The sequence below is a fragment of the Amblyomma mixtum genome, chromosome 3 (assembly GCF_055824585.1).
Source record: "Amblyomma mixtum isolate Tamu chromosome 3, ASM5582458v1, whole genome shotgun sequence".
Classification (NCBI taxonomy): Eukaryota; Metazoa; Arthropoda; class Arachnida; order Ixodida; family Ixodidae; genus Amblyomma; species Amblyomma mixtum.
In genome coordinates, this window is record NC_143014.1 from 273,716,654 (window position 1) to 273,743,674 (window position 27,021).

The 27,021-nt window shown below is 46.5% G+C and overlaps 1 long non-coding RNA gene across 1 annotated transcript; it reads left to right on the forward strand.

Annotated features, from left to right (window-relative positions):
• On the forward strand, window positions 1–21,178 carry LOC149354885 (uncharacterized). Its single transcript, XR_016291395.1, has 5 exons — window positions 1–134; window positions 846–950; window positions 10,693–10,871; window positions 19,778–19,844; window positions 21,040–21,178. It is a non-coding gene; the product is annotated as an uncharacterized LOC149354885 (long non-coding RNA).
• Window positions 21,179–27,021: the final 5,843 nt, after the last annotated feature.

Consider the following 27,021-nt stretch of genomic DNA (forward strand, 5'->3'; position numbering starts at 1 on the left):
CCATCACCTCCCACTGTGCTGACCCGGGCCCGGGCTAGTCCTCTGGTGCGCTTCGCGCTGAGGCATCGCCTGAGCACTGTGATGGAGTGCTCGGAGGAGACCGCCTCCTCGAGCATCCACACCACCACTTGAATGTGAGTTGGATGCGGACCTCTTTACATCATCTTTGTAATGCAGGTTAAGCATTGCTAAGCGCTGTACTGTTGGAATGAAATTGGGATAACTGAATGCATCAGCGTACTACACCTGTTGGTTTAGTATTTAATTGCATGCAAAGACCTGTGTGCCAAATTTTAGTTGTTTGGTTGATATCTTTGGCTTATTGATGCCCGCCGTTCACTGAGATGCAGCAATTGCAAAATCGGGGGTCTATTTTTTTGCGTGGTCGTTTTCCAGATGCGAGGGAAACAGTGCTAACGCTTTCAGTGTTGCTCAAGTCACCCTTACATGCTTCAAATGCAGATGTTGGAGCGCTCTTTTCAGTGACCACCCTGCGTTCAGCATGCTGGCTTTGAGAAATATTGCCGTTGGTGCAAGTTCTTGATGATTCAAACCGGTATCTTCACGCTTTGGTCCTGCTGGCTAAGTGAACAGTTTAGGTGGCCAACTGGGTTTTCAAGGCACCAACATTTGCTCAGTGTTTGCATTGAGAGAAATGTGTTCCTTCAAGGGCAGCTATTGAACCTGGGAATAAAAAAATGCAAGCCAACTGCAGATATGGGGCGATTTGATTTTTTTTTTCAGACTTTGTTGGTGGTGTCTGCATGCATGTGTCATTGTTCGAATGTGTGTGAGCAGGCGAACAAAGGACCGAAGAAAACTGCCCGTGCATTGTCTGTGTGCAGGTGCCTATAAGGAGGAGAGCCTCCTCGTGGATGCCAGGCAGCCGGCACTCATCGACGCGAGATTTGGGGCTTTTACTGCCACCATGGTCTCAGCTCGATGGGATGGTAAGTTTTTTTTTTCCTGCTATCACAATTGTTGCCGTCGCAGCCAAAGGACATACACTGTAATAGCCTCGGTTCAGGTAGCCATGCCTCAATCTTTTTTTTCTTTCCTTTCCACCTTGCCATCAGGCTATTTTTTATTAGGGGCATGCAAAAATTAAATTTTCCAAAACGAATATGAAGAAAAAATTAACTCCGAATAACGAATCTAATATCTGTTCAGTGAGAAATATCTCCAAATGTGATACTGCGGCCCCCCCCCCCTTTTTTTACTTACCAAAATAGAATATGGTAATCGCACCTGCAAAATTTGAGATATTCTGAGCGTCCAGCCCACCACAGAAGGCGATAGTATAGAATGCACACTAACGATAATTTAACGTAATAGTTCAAATCTCCCGTCGTTTTTTTTATTTGTTGCATGGTTTGCCCGCTGGAAGATGTTCATCGCTATCTCAAAACTGCCTTGCACCACGCTTGGCACACCTTCGCTTCACTATGTGGGAGTTCTGAGTCCGTCTGGCGCCTCCCTCACACGTGGTCAGCGTTCTTATTCAGTGTCGGATCACATTGCCTCCTCTAACAACTTGCCCCTGCTTTGCCATCGTGAAGGCCTGCATTCTTGCATGACTGCTGGTTCAACTTGGGAGCCGTGGTGCGCATCACCGCTGTCGTTGGCTCCCGCGAAGGACCTGGTTTGGGCTCCGTCGCTTGTCAGGACACTCCCTAGGTCAGAGGCTCACACTGATGCAGTCCCGCATGGAGGTGGCATAACGTCATACTTTCAGTCCACCTCCCCGCAGGGGGGCATCTGCAGCATGCAGACGTTGGTGAGTGGCGACACCACGGGGTTAACCCGAGCATCCGCAGGGACATCCCCGCACGGGGATGATGGTTAACAATGCGTCACCACGGACCCGAGCATCCGCGCTTAGCCGTGCGTGGCATCGCCGTGTCCGGGGAAAAGGGGATCCTGGTGGTTGAGCCGATGCCGAGCGTTTGTACTCTTAAGGCCCCTCGACGGAGGCAACACACCACTTTGGCCCCAGCTTCCTGTAGACGGCACCTCCGGCCTGACCCGACCGGGGGAAATCGGCAGTCGCCTTTTCCTGTTCTCCTCTCATCTTTCACTTTCCTATCTCCTTTCTTACAACTTTCCTGTATCCTCCTCCTTTCTTTGTTTTTTCCTCTTTTTCCTGGGGGCGAGGGTTAACCATGTGTGACCAACTACCCTGAGTTGAGTCATATTAGGTTATAGTTAAGGTGTACAGCTGGCGTGGGCAGGACTTTCTTTCAAGTTCCTGTCGCGTCCCCTTGTTGGACTCCATGGTGGGTGGCTGGCACCATGACCGAAAAACATCAATTTTTTATGGCTCCCCCCCTTTCCAAACACGATCGCTCTCTCAAAAGAGGGCGGAACGAAGCATCAGACTTTTTCATGAAAAAGAAACCAATTTTCACTAAGTTTCATGTTATACACAGTAACTGTGAACAAAAGCAAGCCCGAATCATATCCTCATTTCTTGTTACCAAATGCCTAACAGATACCTTAGGGCCTGGCTACAAGGTATTTAAAATGTCAAGCGGCGACCTACTCCTCGAACTACGCGAGAGCATCCAGTGCTCGAAACTTGCAAACATCGATTCCATAGGGGACATCTCTTTCTCCGTGACTCCCCACCGATCCCTCAACTCAGTCAAAGGCGTTATCTCAGAAGCTGACTTTATCCACCTAACAGAAACTGAAATGCTACAAGGACTATCCGAAGAAAATGTAATAGACGTCCACAGGATCAAAATCCGCAAGGATAACAAGGAAATAGACACCAAACACATGGTCCTCACATTTAACACCAGCAGCTTGCCCAAAACAATCGAAGTAGGATACCTGAAAGTCAACGTAAGGCACTACATACCCAATCCCCGTCGCTGTTTTTATTGCCAGAAGTTTGGCCATGGCTCACAGAGCTGCCGCGGCCGCAAAACCTGCGCGAAATGCGCATCAAAGGACCACCAGTCTGAGGAATGCGACGCAGCACTACGCTGCGCAAACTGCGAAGGCGACCACGCTGCATACTCCAGGGCGTGTCCGTCCTGGAAAAAGGAGAAAGAAATCATCACCATTAAGACCAAAGAAAACATTTCATTCAAAGAAGCCAGAAGGTGTTTTGCACTTAACAACACATTCTCCTTCACAGCGAAACCAAACTTTGCTGATGTGGTGCGCAGGGGCGTAGCACCACACAGCACTCCGGCACCTGCCGCGGCCAGTTCTACTGCGCCTGTAGCAGGGCCACCCACGCCCCAGGCAGAGACAGCGAAAGCTGATCTGCTAACTACAAGCCAGGGAGTGCCGGCCCATGGGTCGGCATCCCGCAGGACTTCCCCCCGTCGGGGGAGGCCTGACACAAACACATCCGCGGCTTCCCTGCGGTCTTCCAGCACCTCCAGTGAGGTGAAGGAGGTAACTCCCGATCCGCCCGCTTTGCAGCGGCGGAACAGCTCTCTTGAGCGGAAAAAAGGCAGGGCCACCATAACGGCCCCAGAACATAAGTAAACCCCCAATCGTTCATACCCCAAACATAAACATGGCTTTTCTAGTTCAGTGGAACTGCCGAGGAATATTGAGAAATTACGATGACATAAAAAATATTTTAGGGTCAATGTCACCCGTAGCCTTATGTCTCCAGGAAACCAATCTAGGTCCACAACATATGAACATCCTGAAGCATTATAAAACTTTTAGACGCGATCGTGAGCAGGCAAATAGACTCTCGGGAGGCGTCGCGATTGTCGTACAAAGCGGCGTCCCTGCTCAAGAGATCAGACTGAAAACAAAACTTGAGGCAGTTGCAGTCAGCATTGTCAGCTACAAAACAATTACAATCTGCTCTGTATATATTCCTCCACATCTCACACTAACAGTCCACAATCTACAAGGCCTCATTGATGAACTTCCAGAACCATATCTAGTAGTCGGGGATTTTAACGCTCACTCCCCTTTTTGGGGAAGTCAGCGCTGTGACTCTAGGGGTCAAATAATCGAAGATTTTATCCTCACAAATAGTGTATGCCTTTTAAATACAGAAAAAGCCACATACTGCTCCCTTGCCTCAGGGAAAATGACCTGTTTAGATTTGTCTTTTAGTTCACCTTCTGTTTTTAACGATTTTAACTGGGACGTCATTGACAACCCATATGGCAGCGATCACCTCCCTATACTAATCACTTTAACATCCCCACCGGAAATAATCCCCACAAGGCCACGGCGCTGGAAGCTTCATCTCGCCGATTGGTCACTTTTTAGAGCAAAAGCAAATTTAGAAAATATACTTTTAGAAAATCTCACCATCGACCAAATAAATGAAAAGTTCACTAATTGTATCATAACTGCCGCACTCACAGCTATTCCTCAGTCGTCAGGAGTAGCGCGACAAAACCATAAAGTATGGTGGACAAAAGACTGTAAGGAGGCTAAAAAACAACAAAACAGAGCTTGGGGTAAATTCCGTAGGTATCCGACACATGAAAATCTCTTAATTTTTAAAAAGGCAAAAGCTAAAGCTCGGTACGTCCGTCGCAGTGCCGAGAAAGCTTCATGGCAGAATTATGTTTCATCTATCAACAGTCAGATCCCATCTAAAAAAATGTGGGAGCAGGTTCGAAAATTAAACGGTAGCTTTTCACCATTCACAATTCCGCTTTTAACAACACCTGGCACACAAACAAGAATAGAGGAACAGGCAGACATATTGGGGGAACATTTCACTGCAGTTTCAAGTTCATCACACTACACACAGTCCTTTTTAAAATACAAAAATACTGCTGAAAAACAGAGGCTGCCAACAACTGGAGGTGCAAATGAAAAATACAAGTCTAATTACCCTCCAAGAAATCAACAGAGTACTGTCTGCCGGAAAAAAACTGCTCCAGGACCCGACCATATACATTATGAAATCCTTGCACATATCTTTCTGAGCCTGCCATAGAAGCACTTTTAAGATTCTTCAACATAGTTTGGATGTCAGGGGAAATACCTGAAGCCTGGAAGAAAGCTATTATTGTACCGTTTCTTAAACCTAGTAAACCCCCAACCTCTCCTAGCAGTTATAGACCCATAGCCTTAACCAGTTGCCTTGCCAAATCCTTTGAAAGTGTCCTAAATATAAGACTAACCTTTGTTCTTCAATCCTGTGAACTGCTTGATATCCATCAGTGTGGATTTAAAAAAGGATGCTCCACTACAGATCACTTAGTCCGCCTTGAAAATACTGTCAGAGAAGCTTTTATACACAAACAACACTGTCTTAGCATCTTTTTTGATTTAGAAAAAGCATATGATACAACCTGGAGGTTCGGGATTCTCCAGGACTTAGCTGAGCTCGGCATCCGTGGCAGAATGCTCAACTGCATTAAAGACTTTTTGTCTAACCGCTCATTTAATGTCCGCCTAGGCTTGACCCTTTCAAGGGACTTCATTCAGGAAAATGGAGTTCCTCAAGGGTGCATTTTAAGCACAACTCTCTTCGTTGTAAAAATGAATTCTATTAGAAAAATAATCCCAAGGTCCATTATGTATTCAATGTATGTTGATGATCTTCAGATAGCATGTACATCTTCCAATATATCCACATGCGAACGACAAGTACAGCTTACAATCAACAAAATGGCAACATGGGCAGACAAGAATGGTTTCCAGTTCTCAACACAGAAAACAGTGGCCTTACTTTTTTCATTCAAACGAGGCTTGCACACAAATCCAACAACACCTCAACCAAACCAAGCTGCCTTTCAAAAAGGAACACAAATTTCTAGGCATCACCTTCGATAAAAAACTTACTTTCCTGCCTCACATAAACACACTGAAAAAGAAGGCGTCGCTAGCACTGAACATACTGAAAGTCCTATCACGCAAACACTGGGGTTCTGATCGGGTATGTCTTCTACACATTTATCGCTCTGTAGTACGTTCCATTCTAGATTATGGTTGCATAGTGTATAGATCAGCAAGGCCATCGTACTTGAAGCGACTGGATCCTGTGCACAATTTGGGATTGCGCCTTTCAACTGGTGCATACAGGACGTCACCAATAAAAAGCCTGTACGTAGAAACCAATGAACCACCACTTGCAGACAGAAGAACAACGCTCACATGCTCATACATTTTAAAGATCCGTTCCCAGCCTAAACACATCTGTTACCCACTCGTTACAAAGTGCCCATCCCGAACACTATTTACCAACAGACCCCTCACAATCAGGCCACTTCTTCTCCGGTTTGAAGAGAAATGCCAAGAACTAGATATAATGGACACATTGCCTAATATTGCCCGCAAACATGATCCACTCCCGTCTTGGTACTGCCTACCATCTGTGTGCGACTTCACATTAACACAATTTCAGAAGAAACATACACCGCATGAACAGATATTAAAAGAGTATTTAGCACTAAACGAAAAATACGGAGAATACGAAGCATTTTATACCGATGGATCAAAATCGGCGCACTACGTGGGAAGTGCTGTAGTCCAGAATAATTGGGAAAAAATAGTACGGCTACCTGAGTGTGCATCCATTTTCACCGCCGAGTGTTACACAGTCTTGCTAGCTGTAGAAAAAATAATAAATGAGAACATTCAGAACAGTATCATTTACACTGATTCTCTGAGCATACTAACCTCACTTCACCATAGAAATGCAGTGACACCACTAATTGGTGATATCATACACAACATAACAAGCGCCACAATACAGGGACAAGACATAAAATTTTGCTGGGTCCCCAGTCACATTGGAATCACTGGCAATGAGAAGGCAGATGAATGTGCTGGAAAAGCTCGGAACAAAGAAATAAAGAAAGTGTGCATTCCTTACAAAGATGGTATGAGGTTGGTGCAATGCAAATTAAGGAATAAATGGCAGTCGCAATGGAATATCGAAAGAAATAATAAGCTACATTTAGTAAAACCAATCCTAGGCCAATGGAAATCATGCTCACACCAAAAACGATTCATCGAAGTTATTTTATGCCGTCTCCGTATTGGACACACACACCTCACACACAACTTCCTGCTAACAAAGAAAGACAAACCTGTTTGCGAGCAATGCGGACATGAACTTACCGTAAACCACATACTACTATCATGCACAAAACTTGAATCAGTAAGGAAAAAATATTTTGCTACATTTTACCAAGAACATATTCCATTTCATCCAGCGTTTATTTTAGCTGAACATGCACCCGTTAGTATGCTTGATGTTTTTAGCTTTTTAAAGGAAGCCGGTGTTCTTCAAAAACTGTAATGTTCTTACCCTGTGCTTCTCTACTTAAAACGATATACCTCAGCCACTTTCTCAGTCCTGAGAAGGAGGCTGAGGTTTTTATCTGAGTAGTTGGTGGCCTCGAGATCCTTGGCAAGCCAAGGATATCCACGGAGGTTAACCAACTTTTAAAAGCTTCTGCAAACAGCCATTTCTAAAGTGTTTGTATTTAATCAGCCAGGTAATAAAAATAACTTTTAGGCCCTTTACACCACCGTTTTTATACACCTTGTCTTCAAACTTTGCTCGAGCCAATTTTACTAAACCTTGTTCATGGCACATGATAGCCTTAGCCGCTTATGCGCCATTAAACACAACACAACAACAACTTTCAGTCCACCAACTCGGGCCCTATCGCACCACTGGTCCGGCTCCTCCTCAGAGAGCACCGGATCCTCTTTATTGTTGGGCAGGTGTGCAAGCAGCGCGCTGCGTGCAACACTTGCGCTGCTTTTTTGGCCGACGAGCTCCTTATGCTTCGTGTAATTAACAAAACTACACTGACTCGGCACCATATAAAAAGCCTTGATGTCCACAGAATTGTATACGACGTACTTGATTAGACAGCATAGCAGTATCCAACCTGCAATTTGATCGTGCAAAATGAAATCCATGTAACGATACCTGACTGGCAACTAAAAATAACGTGATGCCTGGTAAACCTCGTTAATTCGCTGTTCAAAGGACAGAAAGAAGTACCCACGTTATCCAAAGGCTGATTTATAAAATGCCCTCGTGCCCCCCCCCCCCCCCAAAAAAGAAAAAAACTGCTGAAAATGCGGTAAAGCCTTATCAGGCAGCTCCATTGTGCAAATGCATATAAGCTGATGAAGAGCGCCCTGTTTCGGAGTGCTGTTCCGCACGTTGACGGAGCAGCTGCGCAAGACCGCTGGCTATAAGTCACAATCTGAGTTTCAGGCTTCACACATAGCCTCGGTTTTTCAGCTTTGCTAGCGAAGTAGTGCTTTCACATTAAAAGAAACGACCAGCGGCACGCCAGTCTGTGTCCAAAAGTGGCATGGAGCTGGGTTTGGATGATCGGCGAATGTAAGGCCAACAGCTGCCATCGCCGCACGCGAGCGGCAAAGCGCTTAAACCAAAACTATGCAGGCAGACTATTTTTTGGCCTAGCTACAGAGACTCTCCGGCAGTTGTCTTGCCTGTCGTTATGCCCACTTATAAAAGGTGTGCAGGTTACAATGCACCTTGCAGTAGGTGGAATTTTTACAGTGTTGCTTGCCCCGTTGTAGCGCCAATTTCCCCGTTGGGAGCCTCGTGCAAATATCTGTGAGTGGACTTGCCCGAATATTGCGGTTGACCGAAATAAGATGGCGAAGCTCACACTAAGAGAGTTACGAAGGCAACAGGATGAATTTCATGGGAGCGGGTGTGAAGTATGGAACACATTATAGAAGGATGCAACAAAAAAAAAAAGTGTGCATTCTCGTTGGGATTGTTTGAAGTGAGTAGTAGGCAGTCTTGTTCTCATCGTGTGCTATATGTGGGGAAGCCCACTTATGAAATTTCATGACATAATGCCCTGCGGCATCTGATTGTGATCGGGTCAGGCGATATACGATAAAGAAAGTAAACGGAATCTTCATATTGTTTTCCTGGCACTTCAAACTCGATTGCCGGGTTGTTTGCTTCGATACTGCGGATTTGCCATAGTCGAATTTATGAAAGTTTGCATGGTATGCGATCGCTGGAGAATATTCAGAGTCTCTAATATCAGTGCCTTTAATATGAATATAAGCTGAATACCAAATACATGTATTCGAATGTTAGCATACCCCTACTTATCCTTTATATGTGCAACCTTTTGAGAAGAGGTTTATTGGTCAGTAGGTACTTTTGGCAGGTGTAACAAGCCGCACAGTGTACTGCCTTTTGCAGTGCACAGCAGAGTGTAAACAATCCTAGCATCGCCCTCGTAGAGGGCTGGTTTTTTGCGCTCCTCGACACCGTAAGATGTTGTGGAGCAAGACACTTTGCGCAGCTCTGGTTGTAAAGGCTGGCAACAGCTGCTCATTCTATAGTTTTCAAAGCAGTGCATCTCTTGACCACCTACAATGCACGCATTGCTTTCTGCAACTGCATAGCCACCATCTGTGGCGGTCATCTTACGTCATCAATGCACACAGCTGAGCCAAAGAGCTTGGAATAAGACTAGCTGGTTTTGGATGCTTGGGTCGATGGTGGGCTGTAACGATTTGTTTTCTTCTCTGTTGTTTTTCTCAATTTCCTGAGCAGAAATTAGGCACTGCTATCGTGACTGTACTGCGATAGAATTGCAATTATGAATTCCTTTTTTTGATGATGCAATGAAACCTGTACGCCTGTTTCATTGCCATCAGACTTTTAACACTTCTCCATCTTGGCACCTGGCAATTTCCCAGACTAGTATTGAGATTCCAGATCAAAATTAAATGATCCGGTTCAATGGTCCAATCTCTTACTGTTACAAACTACGGGACTAAATAACACTCGCACACAGTCTCCACCAATAATGCCCATGGTTCGTGCCCCAAGACAGCACTGACGTTCCCTGGTACTGCGTTCATCCCTGTTTTCAGCAATGGCCGCAAATCATAGCACGGAACTAATGGATGGCAATATATGCAGTAGATGAAAAGTGCTAATTTGTTGATTTGTAAAGTGGAGGCGACTTGGCACGGTTTACTACTATATGTATATGTATAATGCTTCTACACAACAAAGTGCACTGCCACAAGATGACTTCCGCGCAGCATCTTTCATCTTAGAGCAAAACTGTGGGGAAGCAGTGTTGTGGGAGTGCGTTTTCTTGCTTTCACGGAAAAGACTGGGCGCCGTTACGCCTGCGCTGGCTCAGAGACCTTGTCACGGTCAGACCTTGGTATTGCGCACTTGGGAGATCTTGGCATTGGCTTTGTGAAAGGCTACTTTATTCATTGTTTTCATGTAACATGTTTTTAGGCGCACTTCCGTTAAGATGAACTTCTGATAAGACAAATTTTGTGGCTCATTCAAGTTCGTATTCATGAATGCCTGCTGTATTGTGCTCAGGTTTTTCCCGAGGTAAACTAGGAGGGCACTCTGGAGGCCGTAAAGCTGGCATGATGCATTTCTCGTGAACATTCTCGCTCTTTGTGAAGCTTCAGCCTGGCGTAGCTGTGAGAGCGCTTCCCGTTGCCCCCACTCCTTTGTGGTGGCCGTAAAGATGCCACAGGGAATGGCACTTGCTGGAACTGCCACAAGTCAATGAGTAGATGGTGGTAGTGTGTGCAGTGGCAGCCGTGAAGTCTGTGGGGTGGAGTGTTTTGGAACACCTTACGTATTGTGCTGTACAGTGCATTTTAGCGAGGAAGTTTGTATCACTGATATTCTCTTTTACTTGGGAGGGTCTCGCCTCTCATGCTGCTGGTACTGTCGGTTGTTTCCAGCTCCAGTGGAGGTGCGAGACAATACCACCACGTCTCCGCTATTGCCATCACCTCCCGCTGTGCTGACCCGGGCCCGGGCTAGTCTTCTGGTGCGCTTCGCGCTGAGGCATCGCCTGAGCACCGTAATGGAGTACTCGGAGGAGACCGCCTCCTCGAGCATCCACAGCACCACTGCCATGGTGAGTTGGATGCGGACCTCTTTACATCATCTTTGTAATGCAGGTTAAGCGTTGGTAAGCGCTGTACTGTTGGAATGAAATTGGGATGACTGAATGCGTCAGCGTACTGCACCTGTTGGTTTAGTATTTAATTGCATGCAAAGACCTGTGTGCCAAATTTTAGTTGTTTGGTTGATATCTTTGGCTTATTGATGCCCGCCGGTCACTGAGATGCAACAATTGCAAAATCGGGGTCTTTATTTTTTTGCGTGGTCATTTTCCAGATGCACCACCGATAATTAACATTTCTATAAAATTCTGCAGAAAAAAATTTCTCCATACCTTGAGTTTGGCGCATGATGGCCTGAATTGCCCATGTACCATAAAACCCAACACAACAAAGAACACGACGTACACCTCAGGTCGCGCAGAATAGTGTCCATCATGCGCTTGAAAGTCGCCGGAGCGTTATAGAGGCTGAAAGGCATGACGGAAAATTCATACAGGCCATCAGTGGTCACAAATGTGGTTTTTGGTCGATCTTCGGCTGCCATGGGGACCGGCCAGTACCCAGAGCGTTAATCGAGAGAAGAGTTCCGCTCCTTGTAGGCAGTCTAGAGCGTCATCAATACACAGAAGAGGTTAAAACGTCTTTCGGCGTTATCTTATTCAGGCAGCGGTACTGAATGCAAAATTCATCTTTCTTCTGTACGAGTACCACGGTGGGCACCCGTGGATTGTAAGAGGCCTGAATCACGCTGCCCTGAATCATGGTTTCAACCTGGTTTTAATAACACGGCGCTCAGTGCAGAGACACAGTATGGGCGCTGACGCAGAGGGGCATGACCATCCGCTTTGATGTGGTGGGTGACAGTCGACGTGTGGCTTAAAAGCGGGCTGGTGTGAATTGAAGGAAAAACGAAATTGATGAAACAGCGCAAGAAGTTGAGTGCGTTGTGGGGCGGGAAGAGTTGCATCGATGGAGTGAAGACGAGGGACTGCGAATGACATTGTCATTCTCATCCCGATGGAGAATGAAATCAATGAGCTGCATGGTTCTGAGAAACTCACCGCAACTCATGGCGGAAGGATACACACAGACGTATTGGTCACAACAAACGCGATAAGTCCAGCTGAGAGGGTGAGTATAGCGTAAGGTAGGGGTGTGCAGTGACTTTAAAAAGTATGTTACCGTCGCAAAGGAAGTCACAAATTGTAGGCACAAGAACAGGAGAGCACGCAGGTAGGTGAATGTCTTCGGCAACGATGGCTTTGGGAGAAGCAGCAGAAGGGGCAGCAGCCGACGAGTAATCGCTGAGCACAAAGAACTCCTGTTCAGCATGTGTTATGGCGCGACAGAAAGACCCAACCCAAGATTATGTCATGAAAACAGGTTGGCAAAGTGGCGAATTCGATTGGGCACAGAACATTCTGAATAATGACTCTGGCAGTGCGCGTCGCTAACGGCTCAATAGACTGCGTGCTTGTCATGTGCAGCGAGAATCCAGATAGGGGTTTCATCACTCTTTGCAAGGAATGGCAAAAGGTTTTGGCTATTGCAGAAACTGCAGCACCGGTACCGGCGAGCGCCAACACATAAACAACCTCCATAAAAACTTTGATGAGATTGTCGAGAAAGAAATGAGGCTTTTGATATTTCGCTGGCAGTGAAGTTCTCGCCTCAGGAACTGCGGCATCTACCGTATATACTCGCGTAATGAACCCACTCGCATAATGACCCCCCCCCCCCGCCCGTATTTTCTCCTTGAGATTTTTTTTTCTCGCATAAAAGCTGCATGCCGATCTTCAGGGCCATATTAGAGCATGCTCGCGTTATCTCGGCGTGATTGGCCGGCTCTGCTGACGATAACAAAGTCAACAGATCGCGACATGATGCAGCCTGCTTCTTTTAATGCGAGATTTGCCGGCGTGGTAGCCCTTCACTACGGCTCTTCTTCCCTTCGCTCACAGCGCAGCTCGGGTGACCTCCTAGTGAGAGTGGCAATTGCCGCATCTTTCCTTTACCGTAAACGCATGATTATTATTGTCTAATGCGAGAGAAACACCGGAGACATGAGCGCAGGTGACACGGAAACGAAACTTGGCGACCGCGCGCTTTTGCCGAGGATGATGATAAATGATCTGGTTGCTTAGCGCCATCTGTCAAACTCAAAACAAAACCTTGCTCATAGCGCTGTTTGTGCCCAGCGGCACCAAAACGAAGTAAAGACAACGCATTTGGATGTCAGCCACCCACCATATTGCTGGAGCTGCGTGTGGGTGGTCTGTGTGCTTTGACTTGTGCGTTGTGATGTGTCGTTATGCCAGCTACACGGCGGGTTTCAAGGTAAAAGTCGTGGAGCATGCCTTGGAGTACAGCAACCACGCGGCCGGGCGACTCTTCAGTGTCGACCCAGTGCGTGTGCGCTACTGGCGTAAACAAAAGGACGAACTGAGGGCTACCGGAAAAGATCGGCGCGCATTTCAAGAGCCCAAACAAGGAAAGTTCCCTCACGTGGAGGAAGAAGTGCTGAACTACGTGAAGAGGCTGCGCAACGAAGGATGTGCTGTATCTCACGAGCTCATTGAGAACCACGCGCGGGCCACTGCAAGGAGTCACGGCATTTCTGTTCTCGAATTTAAAGCCAGCAGTGGTTGGACAACTTGTTTTATGTGTCAGAACGGGCTATGCCTGAGAAGGCGTACGACGCTATGTCAGCGGCTGCCAGCGGACTGTGAGGACAAAGTGCGCGACTTTCATCGCTTTGTGATATGTATCCAGAAGGAGAAGTAGTTCCTGCTCTCACAGATTGTGAATGCAGACCAAACGGCGATAAACTTTGATATGCCGCTGAACAGCACTGTGGACCTGAAAGGTGCAAAAAACGTGCAGTGACAACGGGTGCCGAGATACAGCGGTGCACCATAATGCTCGCTATAACAGTGGATGGCAGGAAACTGCCATCATTCGTTATATTTTAGAGGAAAATTCTTCCAAAAGGCACCTTTCCGGCTGGGATTCATATTCGGGCCCAAGAGAAAGGGTGGATGTCGGCACAACTGATGGTCGACTGGCTCAAGACAGTCTGGGGACCGGCGACCAGGGGCCCTTCTTCTGCCGTCGCTCTTTGTCTTAGATAGCTTTCGTGGCCACCTAGACAAAGACGTCCAGCGCTGAATGAGCGAGCTGTGAACAGACATCGCCGTAATTCCGGGTGGCCTAACCTCAGTGCTGCAGCCACTTGACGTCTCTGTCAACAAATCATTTAAGGACAACGTGCGGCAGCTGTACGCTGAGTGGATGGCAGCAGGCAACCACAACGTGACACCGACTGGCAAGATACGAAGGCCAACCATCGACATGCTTTGCCGATAGATTTTGGAAGCGTGGAATTTAATTACCCCCGAGGTGATCGTCCGCAGCTTCAAGAAAACTGAAATCTCAAACTGCTTGGACGGCACAGAAGACTGCACGTTGTGGGACAATGATGAAGACGAAGTTGCGAGCGATGCGGGCAAAAGCCTCGACTCGGAGAGCGAGGCCGAGTGATAACGCGAGACCGAGCCAAGCAGTGTGTGAAATAAATTTTTTTATTCACATCACATCCGTGATTTTTCTATAGAGGTAAGGCTGCGATTGCATTTTTTTATCAATGCTGTGATATGAAATTTAATCGCCCGAAAAATTTCGAAAAAATTTTCCCGCATAATGAACCCCCCAACTTGAAGTCAATTTTTCGGGAAAAAAAGTGGGTTCATTACGCGAGTATATACAGTAGTTTCCCTCATGCGAAAGAGTGGAGCGCCAGTGCATGGGAGAGAGGGGGAATGGCGACACAGTGAAGGTGAGTGCTGAGTGGAGAAAGTAGAGCGGTCAGGTGAAAGAGGACAGCTCTGTGGTGGCTCTGCTATCGCTGAGCATTTAGTTTGAGAGGCCAGTAGCCGACAACTAGGCTACTGAAGAAGTAGTGAACCTGTGCTCGTGCGTCAACACCCAGGTGTCCGAGGCTGGCAGAATAAAGCATATTCTGAAAGGGATCGAGGATGATGCGTTTCACATGCTGCTGTCCCGAGATCTCTGCTCTGTTTCTGAAGTTGTCTGCCAGAGCTACAGGGAGCTGCGCAAGCAGAGGCTCGCCACTCACCGATCCACCTCGCCTGTTCGACTGCATTGGAATCTATTTATATGACTCTCTGCCGTACACCCCTGCAGGCAACTGCTGGGTCATTGTTGATATTGATCACCTGACCAGGTATGCTGAGACTGCGGCACTCCCGACTGCTACTGCGCGCTCGTGGTGTGGTGTCGTTCATTCTTCAGTGTTTCATTCTTCACCACAGTGCTCCTCGTGAACTCCTCAGTGACAGACGACGCGTCTTCTTTTCTGATGCCGTTGAAGCTTTGCTTGCCCAGTCTAGTATAATTCATTGGACTTGTGCCGCCTACTATCCACAAACAAATGGTCTAACCAAACGCTTTAATTGTACCCTTGGCAAAATGCTAACCATGGATGTCACTGCCATTCACAAGAACTGGGACCTTGTTATATCCTGTATAGCATATGCCTATAACACTGCTACACAATCCACCACAGGCTTTTCTGTTTTTTCTGCTTTACGGCTGCCATCGATCTGCTCCCATCAACACAGTTCTCCCCTAAAGCCCTGCCTCATCTGAGTGCACAACTGTCTCTGAAGCTGCCTAGCGCACCGAACAATGCCGCCAGATCACAAGGTCGATCACGACAGCCACTCAGGGGTGCCACAAACACTGCCATGATAAAGATCATCTTGCACTGGCCTTCCTATCCAGCTCACGTGTGTGGCTGTGGGTACCCTCTAGTACTCCTGGCCTCTCGAAGAAACTTAAGTTGAAATATCATGGTTCCTACCACATCCTGGAGCGCACATCCCCAGTTAACATCACTGAGCCACTCGCGCCATCTGCTGATCTCCTCCGCCGTGGCCGCGAGACTGTGCATGTTGAACGCCTCAAGCCTTACTACTACCCGGTCGTATTGTCAGCACCATGAGTCGCCAGGATGGCTCCTTTCTTCCCCGGGGCCATTGTAAAGAAGAGGGGCACTAGCCCAGCCATGTTGCCTTCGCTCCGAGCAAGATCCTGCTCAGGCTGGCTGACTGCTGACCACCACTGCTTCACCGCAGCTTCCGTCGTCCAGTACCCCTGCAGAGATGATGGATACGGCCCAAAGCAGCCATGTTCCTTCCAAGCCAGACAGATGGCGGGACTCCTTGGATTGATCAAAAAGAGAGGCTCAGAGTCACAAGGCCAAAACTAGAATAATCTAGTTTTCACTTCATAGATACACAATAAAATGGCTTTCAGAGCCCAGTGGAACTGCAGTGCACATTTAAATAACATAATGGCACAAGACATCTCAAAACTCCATCTCCTGTAGCTTTGTCTACAAGAGACAAATCTAGGTCCTCGGCACGCGAGTGTGCTTAAGAAATTAGTTTTCTGCCATGACAGACGGGGTGAGCAGGCTCTCGGGAAGCACAGCCATCATAGCGAAACTTGATGTAGCAGCTCATGGGCTGAAACTAAAAACTAGATTCGAAGGAGTAGCAGCCACTGTCGTTGCATACAAAACAATTACAGTATGTTCTGTATATCTCGAACCTCACCTAGATGTAACCCTGTGAGTTATAGGACCTTTTAGAGCAACTGCCAGATTCTTATCTGACAGTTGGAGACTTAATGCTCATTCCTCTCGTTTGGAAAGTGTGAAAACATACCATAGGTCAGACTATAGAGGATTTTATTCTATGTCGTGATGTTTGTTTGCTCATCTCTCATAAACCCACATACTGTTCCGCAACTTCGGGGAAGATGAGCTGTTTACCATGTGTTTTTAGAGATTTTAAACGGGATGTTTCAGACAATCCATATGGAAGTGATCATCTCCTTGTCATAATAAGCATGTCGTCATCGCTAACAGCATTCCGACAAAACTGTGGCATTCTAAACTACATTTAGCTGACTGGGTATTGTTTAGAGAGAAAGCCAGTTTATAGAGAATATTGTTTTAGAAAATCTTAGCATAGGCGAAGTAAATTAAATGTTCACAGCATGCATTCTTACTGCCGCACAGCTATCACTTACAAAATCCACAGGAGTGATGTGCCAGAACCACACTGTAGTACACAGGCGAATGAGAGGCAAAAAAAAGTCAAAATAAAGCCTGAGGAGTCGTTCGCAGATGCCCAGCACATGAGAACTTATCCTTTTCAAAAAAGCGACAGCACATTTACATTTTCTTGCCGAAATGTCAAGAAAACAGCATGGTAAGCTTATGTGTCTTCTATAAACAGCTTAGCCGGATCGAAAAAAATGTGGGAGCAAGTTTGATATCTACATGACAGCTGCTCACCTTTCACAGTTCCTCTCTCGACACCTGATACACAAACAAGTAACTTTGCTTCAGTTTCTAGTTCTTCACATTATACCGAGTCATTTCTAAAACTCAAAAATATAGCCGAAAAACAGACTTCCAAAACTAGAGGTGCTAATGAACAATACAATCTAATTACTCTCGAAGTCAATAAAGTAGTGTCTGCCGGCCAGAAAACTACTCCAGGACTCTACCAAATACACTAGGATACGATTGCCCATCTTTCCCAACCTGCCATGGAGACACTTTTGAATTTCGTTAACAAAATATTCATAAAAGGAAAAATACCTAAGGAGGGGAAAGAGCCGTTACAATGCAATTCCTGAAACTTGGAAAGTTGCCAACCTCCTCTAGCAGCTATGGGCCAAAAGCCTTTACAAGCCAACTCTCCAAATCCTTTGAAAGTGTCCTTAATATCAGATTAACTTTTGTGCTTGCATCTCTCGACCATCTTGACATCCGTCAATGTGGTTTTAAAAAGGCATGCTCAACAACTGGCCATCTAGTTTGCATCTAGTTTGCCTTGAAAATACAATTAAAAATACAATACAATTACAATACAAATACTTTTGTACTCAAACAACACTGCCTTGCTTTCTTTTTTTTTGATCTGGAGAAGGTATACAACACAATTTCGAGGTTCTGGATTCTTTGTGACTTAGCAGAGCATGGCATCCATGGCAGGATGTTAACTGCCTGTCTGACCGCTCTTTTCATGTACGCCGAGGCTCAACCCTCTCAAGGAACTTCATTCAGGAAAATGGAGTACAGAGTCTATCACACTAGTCTAGAGTGCTCGGACGGTGTGCTGTGGAGCAAATGAACTGAAATCTTTTCGCAGCTGCTTTGCCAGCGGTAAGGCGCTGGTGCCTGTGTGGTTCATGTCTCTATTAGGCTGCTATCCAGTACAAGCATTATCAATGAAAGTCGATACCTGCTTGATAATTTCTCTTCATTCCCCCCAACCGGCACCTTTCCAGTGCTCTAGACAAGTGTTATAGACTCTGTACCTCAGGGCTCCGGAAATTTCAGCCACCAGGGTTTCTTTAATGTGTGCTGACGTTGCACAGTACACGGGCTTCTAGAATTTCACCTCTATCAACATTCGACCACCCCGGCTGGGACCAAACCTGTCTTTCAGGGCAGCAGCTGAGCGGCATAACCACTGAGCTACAGATAACATGCATATCTTCCAATGTATCAACATGCGAGGGATAAGTACAGTTGAGAATAAGCAAACCAGTAACATGGGCAGATAGAAATGGATTTGTTTTCCGTGCTGAAAACAGTGGCTGTTTTAGTGTTCTCACTCAAACGAGGCATACAAACTGACCCCATCTTACACCTAGACAAAACAAAAACATTGCCACCTAGCGTCTCATTTGCTATGAGCATGTGCTGGATGGTGCGTCAATGATAGGACATCTTGAGTGTATGAATGGCACCCATTTCCAATTGCTCAGTCTTGCACTTGGCATTCTGTGGTGAAAAGAGCATTGTCACCAGAATCAGAAAAGATATCACTTGGTGTATCACAAACTTGTCAAGCGCGCATGTTGTCGCTATGTCAGGGTCGAAATTGAAAAGCCATTCAGCAAGTACATCGTACGTGGTGCCCATCCCCCCATTGAAAATCTCCCAAAGCATCACATCTTGCGAGACTTGTTGATGGCAAAGGGCAACCCTTGGTTGCTGAGTTGCACCCTCGTTACCACAAAAGCTTGCCAAGCCTTCCACTAGCACAGGTATCACCATTCATGGCATGCATTTTTACAGCAACATTTGATAAAACTGTGGCATTTTCCCAGCAATGTTTCACCTTCTTATCGACTTTTTGGTCTCCACTCGTTCTTACAATAATTCGTGCTTACAAGAAGTGCGAGTTATTGGACTACAGGGCCAAATTTATGGCCCCTCTCCGTTCGATCTAACTGCAGCTTTCATAAGTGGCTCGACTGTATATGGACACACCTAGTATACTCACAAACTTTTTCCGGGGGCACGTTTGTTAAGATGAACTTGTTACAAGTTGAACAAATTTTGTGGTTCCTTCTGGTTTGTTATAACTGGAGTCTGCTGCATTGTGATCAGGTTTTTCTCGAGGTTAACTAGGAGGGAATTCTGGAAGCTGTAAAGCTAGGTTGATGCGTTTGCCATGAACATTCTCAGTACTTGCAAAAGTTCAGCTTTGCGCAGCTTTGAGAACGCTTGCCCCCGCCCCCACAGACACACCTTCATTTTTGACTTCTTTGTTATTACGGCCATAAAGATGCCACAGGTCATGGCACCTGCTGGAAGGGCCACATGTGAATGAGAAGATGATGCTAGTGTGTGCAGCACAAAGGCAGGGGTTTGAAGTTTATAAAGGAGGATGAAGTGTTTGGAACACTATAAACTTTGTGCTGTACAGTGCATTTTAGTGAGGAAATCCGTATCACTGATATATTCTCGTTTACTTCAGAACATAACTTGTCTCACCTCACATGCTGCTGGTACCGTTGATGTTTCCAGCTACAAGCGGAGATGACCACCTCGAAGAGACCACCTACTCGACTGTCCCCAGCACCATACTGCTCTGGTGAGTCGGATGCGGACTTCTTTGTGTCTTCTTTGTAATGCAGGTTAAGCATAGGCAAGTGCTGTACTGTTGGAATAAAACTGGGCTGATGAAATGCACTGATGCGCTGTACCTATTGCTTTAGGTTTTAATTGTGTGTGAGGACCTGCATTCCTTTCTGCCTTCTTGGGCCAGATTTTGCAAGTTGTTTGGCTTTCATCTGTGCCTTATTGATGACCACATGTTATTGATGCTCGCCTGTTGACATCTTTGGCTTATTGATAACTGCTTATTGTGGAAGACTGATCTAAAAAAGCTGCTCATTTCATATTGGCTGCGGTGCCTTTTGCCTGCCGTGGGCATCAACAGGTAGACAATCTAAAGAGTGCTGCGAATCAGACCCTCGTATATTTGGCTTTGCTGGTGTTCAGAACAAAAAAAAACCTGGATTAGGTCGTAACATTGCAACCTATCTTGTGGCAAACTTTCAGGTTGTGAAATGTTATTGAGGTCGTGACTCAAGAAATCGAAACTGGAGCCACTGCGTAGTTGTGCGGTAATGAATTATTCATAGTGTGTTGGGAATAGTATTGGCTTTGTCAGAAATGTACAACCACAGGGATTTGCTGTAGTGCAAGCATCCATGCAAGTCCCAAGTTTTGCAGGGGTGAGGACGAGAATTCCTCTCATTCTCAAGAGGTTTGGTGCACTAGTGATGCACCATTAGCCTAGAGCAAGGCCTAGAAGCAAGTAGTGTGTGCTGTGAGTTTTTGACAAAAGCTGTATACAGTTTTTTTTTTGTAAATTTTTTCTGCCGGCGTAGACTATTTACTAGGTAGGGGCTGACTGATATTTGCAGTCAACTTGTGCATGGTAATGTATAGTTGATGAGAAAACTGCTGATCAATTCATTTGTAAAGTGCAGCAGACTTGGCACTGATTAGCTGCCGAGTGAAATGTCCGGCGCCCAAGTAGTCATATTCAAAGAGTGTTCAGAGGGTCATGCCCCTCTTTTGGTTGTTTTGAAAATTATGTAGGTGGACCAGGTATAGTGTCTGGTAATTTTGAGTGGAGCTTCGGCTAGCGTGTGCTAGGAAATCAGCAGGAAAAGAGAAATCATCCATTGCAATCCATCCAGGATTGCATTGCAAACGCGTCCTATTATATTGCCTTTATCATATTGTTTTGACCTCCTTTCCTTTTCTTCTCTTTGCAGAGGGAGGAGCTCCTTGCTGATCGCATGTGGGGCTTTCTTGCTTTGTTTGTGGAGTGTGAAAGTGTATTTGTGACGAAATTCGATATTAATGATTATGCCTGAACTAATAAAATAATGAGTACAGGTGTCAACAACAACAGTATGCCTGGTGGTGTTCTTTGCAGCATGGGTGGCTACTAGTATTCGCTGTGTTTTAGAGCTATTGGTGTTTTTAGTTGGCTGGGCGGAATTTTCTACAACAAAAGTCTTTTGGTTGAGTCATTCTTTCTGGCCATTGTTTTTATATCTTCTGTCAGAATATTCTATTGGCTTACACTTTATTTTATCTTACAAATAAATTCATGATTGGTATTAAAGGCAAGGACATCAAATTTTGTTATGATATGATTTATGGTGTGGCATGGTATGGTAAAGCTGCATATGTACCTACGACAGCTGTAGTGGAGGGCTCCAGATTAATTTCAACCGCTTGGGGTTCTTTAATGTGCTCAGACATCGCACAGCCCATTGGCGTCTTTCGCATTTTGCCTTCATCGAAATGCTGGTGCCAGGATTCAGTCCCGTGCCCTTGGGCCACTAGGCCATCGCAGTGGGTAAGAAAATTTTACTGCTCGCTTTCTTTGGAACAGTGGTGACGTCATGAATAGGGCTGAGGTTACATGGGGCATACAAGAACTACTGCTTCGAAGTTTTAATTTGCTCTCCTCTTGTATCAGCCTACCCTAGGAGACTGGAAGATGGAGAGTTGGCTAACAGTTACGGCATTGCAGTTCTCTTGTGCTTCACACAACCACATTTCTACTTGTGACGTAGTCTCAGTTCAGCTGCTGAAACCAAAACCCAAATTGGATTGGAGAAGAAATTCAGTTATAAATTATTGGCAGGTATGGGCAAATTCTACAATGTGATGCATGTTTACTAATGTTTTACAGACCATTCCAGAGAAAATACTTGATGGCGTACATTTCCTTGAAGGCTCCTCCTCTTCTGAAGCTCGAGCCAGGGCGATTACTTCTTTTGCAGCGACACCCTACCATTTGAGGTGATCCTGAAATACCTAGCTTGGCTGTTTCCCGGATTTCCTTCAACCTGCCTGATTTTAAAGGTTCACTTGTGCCCCATCATAGCATCTAACACATCACGTTTGGCCTGCTTCTTTACGTGACTAGAGGGGATGGCGTGTGGCGCACACATGGCTTGCTGAATGTTGGGAGCGTCACGCTAATGTGTCATCGGTCGCCCCTGTCTGGTCACAAGTGCTAGTGTTGTCCCTTCCAGCATGCTAGAAATGCTTGGAGCAGGTAAGTCCTGGAAACAAATGTTATTCTTGGCTGCCTTTCCAAATCAGACAAGTAAATTCAGCCATGCGCAGCCTACTTCCGCCATCTGACGGCAGTGGCAGCAGAAGGGTGCGTAACTTATTGGGAAGGGGTACAAAAAATCTTAAAACGTGAACAAAAGCACCTACAAAAAATGCTTCGGGGATTTGTATAACGTACACAGATGAGGGATGTGCTGAAGTTCCAGGTCTGTGCTATTAATACACGAACTTCCCAGCGCATTTGAATAATTGGAGGGGGCCCAATTCTGCATATTAAGGCAACAACAGCCTTGAATGCCTGATACTGTCGTGACCAAGGAATGTTAGCGTGTCCGCGTTTCGGCGTCACTACTTAAAAAAACAGCTGTGTTGAGGCTGGGAATCCAACCAGGGAGCATTTGAAGTGGAGACTACCACACCACCATGAAGGCTCAGGGTTTGAGCATGAATAAAGGCGCATCTAGTGAATGCATGAGTTTCTGAAATAAAATTAATGAAATAGAAAAAAATAAAACAAAACTACAATAAGAAAAGAAACAAAATAAAAAGTAAAATAAAAATATGAAACAAAAAATTGAAAAAGAAAAATGGCGCCAGGCAACACTTTCGCCTTGCATGCACTTTAGAAAGCTCAAGCACCCCCTGAATTTTTTTCACTCTAGAACTGTACAGCGTTGCAACAAACATCGAAAATGCTTCCCGGTTTTAGGTGCCCTAACATATGCTGTTTAAAATGGTGTGTGTCGATCTTCGAAGCATTGATCAAGAGGCTTCCTAAGGCCTTTTGTTGCGAAAGCAACACTACGCCCACCGTTTCGCCTCTTCAGCGTTTGCCTCTTCAGCGGGTAAAGGGTTTACCGTAGTATCTTTCTGCTGTTGGTATCTACCTTAATCATAGGAAAATTGCGCGATTTCATTACATTCTTCCACACTTAGCCAAACGGCTACGCTCTCACACGCGGCGAGAGCTCCCGAATAAAATAAATGCGACTTCAGAATTCGTGAAAGCTGGCTTCTCTGCTAATATCTATTGAAGCTTTGATAAATTAAGCGAAAGTATGTTTTCATACACCAGGTTGCATAAACCATGACAAAATTTGTTTTCTGTTGGCGCTGCGACTCAGTTGAGCTGACAGGGGTAATTTGTTGATAAACTGGCACACCACGCATGCGACAAGAAAGCTCTGTTTGTGAGGGGTGCTTTATGGCCGGTAGGAAGGATTAAGAGTGCGTTAGAATTGGAACTGCACGCTAGCCGCACACATGCTTGATATTGAACAAAAAGTTTTCTTTGCGGCGGATCCATCGGCGCCCCTCGGTGAGCGCGCGGAACGCCTGCGCGACCAGCACGCGCCGCGACGAGCGTCGAAAAGGGGCTTGCATCTCCATGCACCTGGTGCTGGCTCGCTCCCCCTCGCGAGCCGACTGAAATAATGTCAAGCCGTGAACAACACATGGTTGGGGGCGCTGAAAGGACGAGTTAAACCGCGAAGAAAAGTTCGGGGAACACGAAGCTATGAAGAAAAGAGTCCTCAAGAGCCCCGCGGTCCTCCCATTGTTGTCAACCGGACCCCGCTTCCGACGCGCGCGCTAGCGCCCGTGCGCAGGCGCCGATATCTGGCACTGTCGGATGCGCGCGTCGTGGACGCGCTGGGCGGCGGCCGACGCGTCGCGCATGCGCAGACCTGTTCTGGCCGACGCGTGGGCCCCCAAGCGCGCAGGACGCGCGCCGAAAAGCGCCGATGGAGTTGGGCCTTAAGCCCGAGCGCGGTCTAAGCGTCGGCACATTTAACATGAATGTCAAACTAAATGCCATTATAGCGCATCAGTGTTATCTCTTTGATAACGTAAATAGACCAGCATACAGCCGCTCCCCGGCGCTACCATTTTCCGCCGACTGGCGCGCCGCGGTGCGGGCGTTTCTTTGGGGGCTGCGGCAGCTCTGCGGCCGCGCGAGCATATACTTCTGCAGCGTGGCTGTGATGCAGGAAGTATTTACGTTATCAAAGCGATAACATTGATGAGTTATAATGGCATTTAGTTTTATATTGACGTTAATTGTGCCGGCGCTTAGCGCGCGCTCGTGCTTATATGTATCAGCAGCGCGAACACAACACAGGAAGAAGAAAGAGAAGAAGGTAAAGAGAGAGGGAAAAAAGCTCGTAATTATATCGCTACCGTGTGGTGCTCCACCGCAAAGAGAACTTTTTCTTCAATATCAAGCATTAGGTGCGTGGCTAGCATGCAGTTCCAATTCCCAAGCACTCTTAATCCTTCCTGCGGGCCATAAAGCACCCCCCACAAGAGGTGCTTTCTTGTCGCGTGCGTGGTGCGCCAGTTTATCAACAAATTACCACTGTGAGCTTAACCGAGTAGCAGCGCCAACAGAGAATAAATTTCGTCATGGTTTATGCAACCTGGTGCATAAAAACATACTTCCGCTTATCAAAGCTTGAATATATGAGCAGCGAATCCAGCCTAAATTTCCCGAATTCTGAGATCCGAAGTCGCGTTTATTTTATTCGGGAGCTCTCGCCGCGTGTGACAGCTTTGCGTAGCCGTTTGGCTAAGTGTGAAAGAATGCAATGAAATCGCGCATATTTTCCTATGATTAAGGTAGATACCAACAGCAGAAAGATACTACGGTAAACCCTTTAACCCCCCCCCCCCCCCCCCCCGATTCCTGTGACATGCGTGTGGAAAGAGCAGCTGAAATTGGTAGCGGTCGTGCTTACAATCCTGTGCATGAAATGTGTTAAGAGCAAGTACAGCGCAAGGATGCGCTGAACACGTACAGCTAGGTGACTGAAAACACGCGCTTCATCGGAACAACCTTTAGTCTGCAGCTCGCCTATCCACTTACTACTCCACTGAGTCACATCAATAAATCTACTTTCTGATGCATAAAATTATCATAGATAATAGCGCACATAAAAGGCGACAACAAACGACACGCCAGCGCAGAAGTCTGCTTAGAAGTACCGGTTTCCAGTCCGAACGCTACCTGGCCGACTACACTCGGATGTCACGTTAACGAGTAAGTGCGCGCAAGATAACCGCAGAACTGTCTGGTAGAGGGGAAATATGAGTAGTGACGCACAGCACACACCCTCATACGTTAAATGATAACGACAGAAGCGAACAAGTAAACACGCGTTCCATGCGCGGCGCCTGCGCGACCCGCAGTCCATCGGGCCGCGCGCGCCGACAGATGGCGACTGGTGTCGAGAGTAGGAGCGCGCCCGCAGCCTGCGTGCGAGGGTAAAAGAACAAGCGTCGGGTCGTGATGTCACGTAGATGCGGCGGCGCTGGAGTCAGCAGTGACTTTCGTTGTGTAGGCAAAAGCCGGTACCGTGTGCCTTGGGTATGCCTCGCTTGAGCGTTTTTGAACGCATTTTGCAATATTCCGGCGAGTTGTGGTGCGGGTGGTTGAACCGCAATGCGGAATAAAGGCAGCGGCACAAGTTTCCTCAAGTTTATCGCATTTAGATATGGGCCAAAGCGATGCGCAGCGGCCGTGGAGCAGGAAAAGTTAGGCGACGTATTGGCTGCGCGGAGCATTTCTGCATCGAAATATGATAGTTTGCGTCTCTTAATCCGCATGTTTGCTCTTCAGTCGCGCGGCGAACAGTACAAGAATCAACGTCTGCAGCTTGTTCGCGTTCTGTCGGGCTCTCATTATGAGAAGTCTGGACGCGACATTCCATGTAAGTGTGACCGTAAATTGAACGCAGGGGACCGTTTTCAGGTGGCAATCACCCGGACTACGTCCCGGGCATCTCTTCGCGAAAAAAAAAAGAAAAACAGCTGCTGCCAGTCGCCTTCAGCCCTCGTCGGGCCACTAAGCGCGACGTTTGAAGCAGCACTGTAGTCCGGTATACATAGTATATAGGAATATACGAAGCATAGTTTTTTCTCTATTTTCGCTTCCACGAGCTTCAACATGTACGTTTTTTGACCACCTATCCCAGAAAACGATTAAACGTCGCTAAGGTATCAGTAAAATCATGTAGCGATGTCCCATATTACCTGAATTTTACAACTGCTGGTCAATCAGAACCTGGCGAAAACAGCAAATATCGGACCAAAACCCAGTTATCAAGCAGAATGACTTAAAATATTGAGCTCTGCAGAGCAAACGTAACTTCACTGTAGCTCGAGGTAAACTTCTATCTACTCGCCTATGCACCTCTCTTCAAGCCAAGCAAATAAAGCATTTTTTTTTTCAGATATTACCAATGAAGATCGCATTTGCATGGCTCATTATTTAATAAGTTAACCTAGTCGACCGCCGTAGCCGCGCCGTTGCTGCCAAATATAGGAGCGCAGAAGGAAGCCTATGCAGCGCTTCGCCAGATAATTCCGTCTTGCGAACAGGTTGAAAAAGTGCTGAACTGCTCTCCGGTCACCAGCAAAAATGTTTCTAACCACAAGCGACGCGCACGCTTTGAAATATGCGCGTACGCGAGTTGGTTTCGAAGGCAGCATCGCTTGGCGCGGGATGGGCATGCTACGTTTTTGCCAACACCCCGCGTCGCTGCCGACCGCAGCGTCACCTTTGTTTACAAACATGACGCTTGTCAGGTAGATTCCTCTGCTAGAATGAGAATTCACTCCACTACGAAAAAGTAGTCCGCTGGTTTAACGTTTCTTGTTACGTA